Raw genomic sequence first — 7,696 nt, forward strand, 5'->3', positions numbered from 1 at the left:
AACAGCTATCCCGTGCCAAACCCCAGAAGGAGCAAAACAGCTGCAAGCAAAGCCCAGCAATGAGCCAGGTTTTGATGAAGCGTCTGTTGGAGATTTTTTTTTTTTTAAATTCATTTCAGAACTTGTCATCTGGGTTATGAAGCTGAAACTGAAGGGAACCTTTTGTTGGGGTTTTTTTTTTGTTTGTTTGGGGTTTTTTTTTGTCTAATAGTAACAGCTGCTCTTGCTACCAAACACCTGTACTACCTAGAGATTTCTGGTTACCTCTGTGGCTGCTGCTACCAGAAGCAAAAGTAAATAGTTTGGTAGATTTCCAGTAGGAATTAATTAGTTTCACTTTAAAAAACAAAGACCAGCACTTTGGCTTAGAAACTTTTGAGCCTTTGCCTGTTTACAGCTGGTTTGTTTTGTCTGCCTCTGGCTGATCCAGCCAGCCTCATTAGACTCTGATGATAACTTCTAAATGCAGGGGAAAAAAAAAAAAAAACCCTTGCCACAACTTTCAACATTTGCTCTTACATCACTTCATAGATCTCCAACTGCGGTCCACACCTTTACATCTCGTATTATGCTTATCTCATTACACTTAAAGCGCCAGTTTCCTTTTTGCTTTTGTATCCCTCCAGGGCTAGGCGCTCACCCGCTAGTAGTAAGAAACTGTAACAGATGGACAAAATAGCTGGAGACAGACACACTGTGAATACGTAACTATCCCTTCTGCCCTGGCGTGTCCCTGCAGCACTTGTTGGGGGTACACCTGCGTTTTATTGGCAGCTCAGCCGGTTGCACCATGGGGAGGCAGGCAGTGGACCTGCGGAGCAGAGGAGAAGGCAAAGGAAGGGCAGTGACGAGAGACGGAGGTTTGAAAAGGCCCAGCAATGACAGATGGATGTGAAAGCTGAACTATCTGCAGTCCTCAGGACTTTGGAACATTTACTTAGAGTGGAAAATGGGCAACAGGAACAAAAGATTTTGCATCCCTTTGTTTTAAATGCCAGAATTTTTTAATACCATGAGTAAAATGAGAAGACATTGACCTCTATGATTCAAAGACCATTTCTGTAAGAAAACTGAAATGGAAGCTGCTATGGAGCGGTTAAAGGCTTTTTACAGTACAGAGGGGAAAAATCAGATTGCTTTAAATGGGTCATGACCCTGCCCAGACTGCAGCCCAGAAGCTGGAAGAACCATCCCAGCCTCAGGATACATCTGCCCAAGTTGTCTTTGCTTCTGCATTGTTTGCTTGCAAAGACAGTAATATAGGTGCCAGTTGTGGCATTACTGTTGCTTTCCTCTTCAGCATTTCTTAACGTATTAACAGTACAACACATACCAATTCTGCAATGTTTCAGCTGGACCCCTTTGCAGAATCTGAGTTGGGTCAGTTAGAAGTGGGGGCCTGGCTGCCTACCTTTGAAGGCCACCATGCAAAAGCACTGGCATGGAGGAGAGCTCATACTGGTGTGTGTGAGCTCAAAGACCGAGTGCCTCTGAAATACTCAAACTCCAAAAAATAACAAAGTAATTAAGTAGGCTGACTTTGCCCTTGTTTGCTAAAAGCTTCTATTTTGCTATTATTGTACAGCCCATTCTGGTAGCTGGAAGTTGGGTATCAGGTACGTACTATTGAGTTTCTTCCAAGTCCTTCCAAAATGCAGTTTGAAAGATGGATGGCAGAAAATCCACTGATCAATTCCCAGTTAGCAACACTTTTCACGTACCCGCAGTGAGCTATTCCAGTCTTTTCATTCTGGTTTGCAACATTTCTAAAAGAGACTTTGATGCAGACAATACCCATTACTGCTGCCTGCTGATATATACCCAGAAAGTAAAGGAGATTATATTGTATAAGCCTGAACATGAACAGTATAGGTTAGTTGGAGCAGCTCTTGGCAATAGTTCAGATACAGGGGAAAAAATGCTGCTAATATCCACTGAACATAAATTACCAGTTTAAAACTAGCACCAGTTCATAGATTTAAATGGATTTTTAATGGACTCCAGCCTTGCGATTAAAGCAATAAGAGGATATGATTCCTCTATCCCCAGTGGCATCGTAAGGGCTTCATTGACATGTGCCTTAGTGATTTATGGTTGACTGCCTTAATCAGAGCTCCAAGCACTGTGGGAAAATGCCCAGGCAGCAAAAGGCAGATCATGCAAAAGTGCATGCTAATTTGGCTTTCTGAGCAGTATGCACAGGTATGAGCCTGCCCGTGCTCAGACTGACCCTGCCCCAGAGTCTGCAGCAAGGTCACTGGGGCCTTGTGCTGGTTGCAGTGGAATCAAATCATTTCTATATATAACCATGTCACACACCAGTTTTAACACTGAAATCTCAGTCCTCTTGTAAGCTGCCTTTTCTTTGGGTGGGTGGGTGGGTTGGTTGAATTTGCAGTCCTGTCCATGAGAGCATGCAAAAAATGTGCAAAACTAGAAAGGCAAAGAGGCCAGACTGCAATCACCCTGGTCTCACACGGTTGCTCGTGCTGTGCACAGTGCAAGTGAACACCAGTGACAGTACTAGCACTGTTGCTGTTACACTGGAAGTCTCACACCCTCTTAGGCACATATTTCTTTCCCTGCTCTGTGCTGTAAGGTTTTTAAATGACATTTACTGCAATGGAGTTGAGAGGAAAAGAAAACAATTATTAAAGAGGGCCTTAATTATAACAGTGAGGGTTACTGGGAGACAGCAAGCCTCAGAGAGGGCTGGTTTTTGGGTATAGTGATCACAGAATTATGAGTTTTGATTGTCTGAGAAGTAAGGAGAGGGGTTAGCAGAACTGCTGCCTGGGACTTTCAGAGGGCCGACTTTGGCCTGTTTAGGAAACAGATTGACAGTGTCCCTTGGGAGACAGTCCCCAAGGGCCGAGGGCTCCAGGAAGGCTGGGCATTCTTCAAGAAGGAAGCTTAAAGGCACGGGAGCAGGCTGTGCCCATGTGCTGAAAGACAAGCTGGTGGGAAGGAAGACTGGCCTGGCTGGACAGAGAGCTTGGGCTGGAAGTCAAGGGAAAAAGAGTGTTTATGACCTTTGGAAGAAGAAGCAGGCAACTCAGGAGAACTACAAGGATGTCAGGAGGTTATGCAGGGAGAAAATTAGAAGGGTCAAAGCCCCAACTAGAACTTAATTTGGCTACCACTGCAAAAGACAGTAAAAAATGTTTCTATAAATACCTTAGCAACAAAAGGCAGGCTAAGGACAACCTCCATCCTTTATATTAGATGCAGGAGAAAACAGCGGCAAAGGATGATGAAAAGGCTGAGGTACTTCATGCCTTTTTTGCCTCGGTCTTTAATAGCAAGACCAGTTGTTCTCTGGGTACCCAGACCCTCAGCTGGAAGACAAGGGACGAGGAGAAGGATCAAGCCCCCATAATCCAAGGGGAAATGGTCACTGACCTGCTACATCACTTAGATACACACAAGTCTGTGAGGCCAGAAGGGATCCACCTGAGGGTGCTGAGGGAGCTGGCACAAGTGCTCACCGAGCCACTTTCAACAATTTATCGGCAGTCCTGGCAAAATGGGGAGGTCCCAGTTGACTGGAGGTTAGCCAACGTGACACTCATCTACAGGAAGGGCAGGAAGGAGGATCTGGGTAACTACAGGCCTGTCAGCCTGACCTCGGTGCCAGAGAAGGTTCTGGAGCAGATCATCCTGAGTGCCATCATGTGGCACTCAGGACAAGTCGGGGGTCAGGCCCAGCCAGCATGGTGGGGTTATGAAACGCAAGTCCTGCTTGACAAACCTGATTCCTACAACAAGATGACCTGCCTAGTGGATGAGGGAAAGGCTGTGGATGGTGTCTACGTAGACTTTAGTAAAGCCTTTGATGCTGTCTCCCACAGCATTCTCCTGGAGAAACCGGCTGCTCATGGCTTGGACGGGTGTGCTCTGCACTGGGTAAAGAGCCAGCTGGATGGCTGGGCCCAAAGAGTGGTGGGAAATGGAGTTACATCCTGCTGTGGCTGGTCACCAGTGGTGTTCCACAGGGCTCAGTACTGGGGCCAATCCTGTGTAATATCTTTATCAACGATCTTGATGAGTGGATTGAGTGCACCCTCAGTAAGTTTGCAGATGACACCAAGTTGAAGGTGGAATGTTGATCTGCTGGAGGACAGGAATGCTCTGCAGAGGGATCTGGACAGACTGGACTGATGGGACAAGGGCAAATGGTTGAGGTTCAACAAGGAGAAATGTCAGGTCCTGCCTGTGGGTCACAACAACCACACACAGCGCTACCGGCTGGGGGTAGAGGGGCTGGGAACTGCCCAGAGGGAAAGGGCCTGGGGGGGCTGGCCAACAGCCGCTGGGCAGGAGCCGGCCATGTGCCCGGGTGGTCAAGGTGGCCAGCAGCATCCTGGCTGGTACCCGAACCAGCGTGGCCAGGGCAGTGCCCATCCCCCTGCACTGGACACTGGTGAGACGGCACCTCAAATCCTGTGTTCAGTTTTGGGCCCCTCGCTATGAGAAATACATTGAGGTGCTGAAATGTGTGAGAGGGGCAGTGGAGCTGGTGAAGGGTCTAGAGAACAAGTCTGGCAAGGAGCAGCTGAGGGAACTGGGATTGTTCAGCCTGGAGGAGGCTCAGGGGGGACCTTATCGCTCCCTCCAGCTGCCTGATAGGGGCTGTGGGCACGGGGGGTCGGTCTCTGCGCCCAGGGAACAAGCGACAGGGCAAGGGGAAATGGCCTTAAGTTGCACCACAGGAGGTTTAGGTTGGATATTAGAAAAACTTTCTTCACCAAAAGGGTTGTCAAGCATTGGAAGAGGCTGCCCAGGGAAGTGGTAAAGTCACCATCCCTGGAGGTATTTAAAGGACGTATAGATGTGGCCCTTAGGGACATGGTTTAGTGGTGGGCTTGGCAGTGTTGGATTAACAGTTGGACTCAATGATCTTAAATGACCCTTCAACCTAAAAGATTCTATGATTCTATGAAATGGTTAAATGGAAATACTGCTAATATAGTTTTCCAGGAGTTTATCCTTGCTTTTGATGTTATAACCATTATAGCACAATCATTTTGAAGCATTGTGACTTCTTTCAAAAATCAAAATGATTCCTACAGTGAGCAGTGAATCTTTCTTCCTTTTTTTTTTTTTTTTTTTTTTTTTTTTTTTTTTTTAATTCTTCTCCAGAGGCAGTATGTCTTATCTTAGCTTTGTCCCTCATTGGTAAGTCAAGCTGTATCTTAGATGTCACATACTGTCACACTTATCTATGATTTCATGCATGTAGCAATGCTGGATTTTAGCTCACAAGCTTTGCTACCACCCCTATCTTTTTAGGTTGTGACTATGGTAACTGTTCCATAAGTTGCTTCTAAATAACCATAAAATGAAGCAGATAGTACAGGAGATGTCCCTCATTAATACACCTTAATTTATTCTATAATCACACTGTAAATTAACCTGGATGATTCAGGAATGCTACCGTTTTCACTTAGGTGAAAATTTCTAAACCAAAGGAGGTTAAGTCAAAATAAAGTCTATAGTTGATTTCAAAAGGTTTAGTATCATGGAGACAGAACTGACGAAGGTGAAACAGTTCCAGTTTTATTAGAAATCTCTGGACTGGGTGTGTCAGAGCATAGTATTTTCTTTCCTTCCACACAAATGCTGCTGAGACTAGCAATTCCCAATTAATGATTCTTACCTTTCTTTTAACCGCCATTGTGGTCTCAGACTAAGCAGAAACTCTAATTAATCTGACGAAAACTTGACTAAAAGAATTTTGTTTAGTGTTTTGCTAACAGACCATGCAAATTAAAGCACAACTCTATAAGCTTACTCCAAATGTGTAAAATCTTGGATTCGTACAAAAAACAACCACTAGGTAATTGATACCAAACTAATTAATGACATTAAAAACAGCTTCTGAAACACTGTTACCGCTCCCCAGAGTCCCAATACATTAGCAGTACATCTTAGAGGTGATGCAGCTCTGAGCTATCTGCTAGCAGAAGACAGAGTAGCACAACGCATTACATGACGTACTCTGACATCCTGGCTCTAAGTAGAGCACAGTTGTACACTGTGGTTTAATCCAGAGAATACCTACAAAAGCACAAGCCCTAACAAAGCAACATATCTCCACACCTTTCCAGGCCATAAGAGTATGTTACTGTATGTGCTGCTTAGAAGATTTCCTTAAACACTTCCTTTTTTAAGCTAAAAAGTTTTACACAGGCACCTGGCAGAGATCTGATTCCACAATTACTCTAAGGCTCCTTTTAAAGTGCTACAGGATTTCTGTGTAATCAGTAAGCCTGGTATCCTTATCTTCCCCCAGGGACATAATTTTAAAATTTGTTTGCTTCCCTTTATCTCAGACAAAAAGGAATATTCAACAAACTATTTCTAGACTGGAATTTGAGTACTTTGTATATTTTACTGGAGTTATGAAAAATTTCTCTTCTTGACGGTAGGTGTCTTGAGAGAGTGGACTGCTCTCTCATTGTCAACCTTCCTCCTGGTGAGAAAAATGCAAATGAAAATGTTGTGATCTAGAGACAAAGTCTCTGTCATTAGCAATCAGCAGGAATGCTGAGAAATACTAGGGCTTAGTTACATGGAGATGTATCCTTTTCTACAGCAACACCGTAGATGTCATTCAAAAATGTGAATATGTACACAAGGAAAGGTTGAGAGCCATGGCAGAGACTGGTGAGCAGCCACCCACCTAAACCTGAAGAACGCTTTCTACAATCCAGTCTGCAGCATCTCTAAGCTCAGAGCATGGATATGTCATCTTGGATTTCTCTCTGATGTAAAAATAGATGAGAAATATGAGAAAAACCACCCACTTTGTTTTAGCTAATGGTAGTATCATTTGTGAGCAAGCTAGAAGCTCAGATTGAAAGGCTGACTGACAAGTAGCTGATCATCCTCACTTTATCACTACAAGAGAGCACATGAGTTAATATTTCAGGCATGATCTGAGGTGGCAGTGGGTAAGCGCGGTGCTGGAAATGACACTAATGTTATTCTGACAGGCTCTGACTCTCTAAGTACATAACTGAAGGCTTAGGCTAAGCTACGATCCTAGATCCAACAGCGATGTCATTGCTATAGGTTGCAACAAGAGAAGTTGGGAACTAGTTGGCTAAAACTCTTCCCCTTTCCATAGGCACTTAATACACCTGTAATCTGGCAGGTTCACATGCCACAGGAGAAGAGGAATGAGGGTTTTGGAGCTTGCCAACTCAAGTGGGCCTGTTATCAAGGACACATGCTAAAAAAATTGCAGCTGCAGCAATAAATAGCCTCTGCTTGGAATCACTCGACACACAAAGTAAAGATTGAAATCCTCTTCAAAGTTCTGTACTGCACAAACAAGGGATTAAAAAATGGCCTGAGATCCCCACCGTGTTTATCTCTTCTCAGAGATATTCAGATTTCCTTTTTTCTGGTCCCAGGTTAATTATAATTGAATTCAACTAAGAACTTTTTACAGCACCTCTAACTATCTAACTAGTGCTTCCTCTGACTATAAAAGCTAAAGAAAACGCCCTGAAACTTTGAGCTTAAAATTCTTCTTTTGACTTTCATGGTAAATAATTCATCCTAGCACTAAATTTGAACTCACAATGCATCAGCAAGCACCTACAAAAAGACGGAGCCAATTGGCCAAGCAGTTTCTCTGCCCTGCTGAAGACTACAAGTCTCCTTACTCACATCTGATTTCTAAACA

Source organism: Falco cherrug, chromosome 4, assembly GCF_023634085.1.
Source record: "Falco cherrug isolate bFalChe1 chromosome 4, bFalChe1.pri, whole genome shotgun sequence".
Lineage (NCBI taxonomy): Eukaryota > Metazoa > Chordata > Aves > Falconiformes > Falconidae > Falco > Falco cherrug.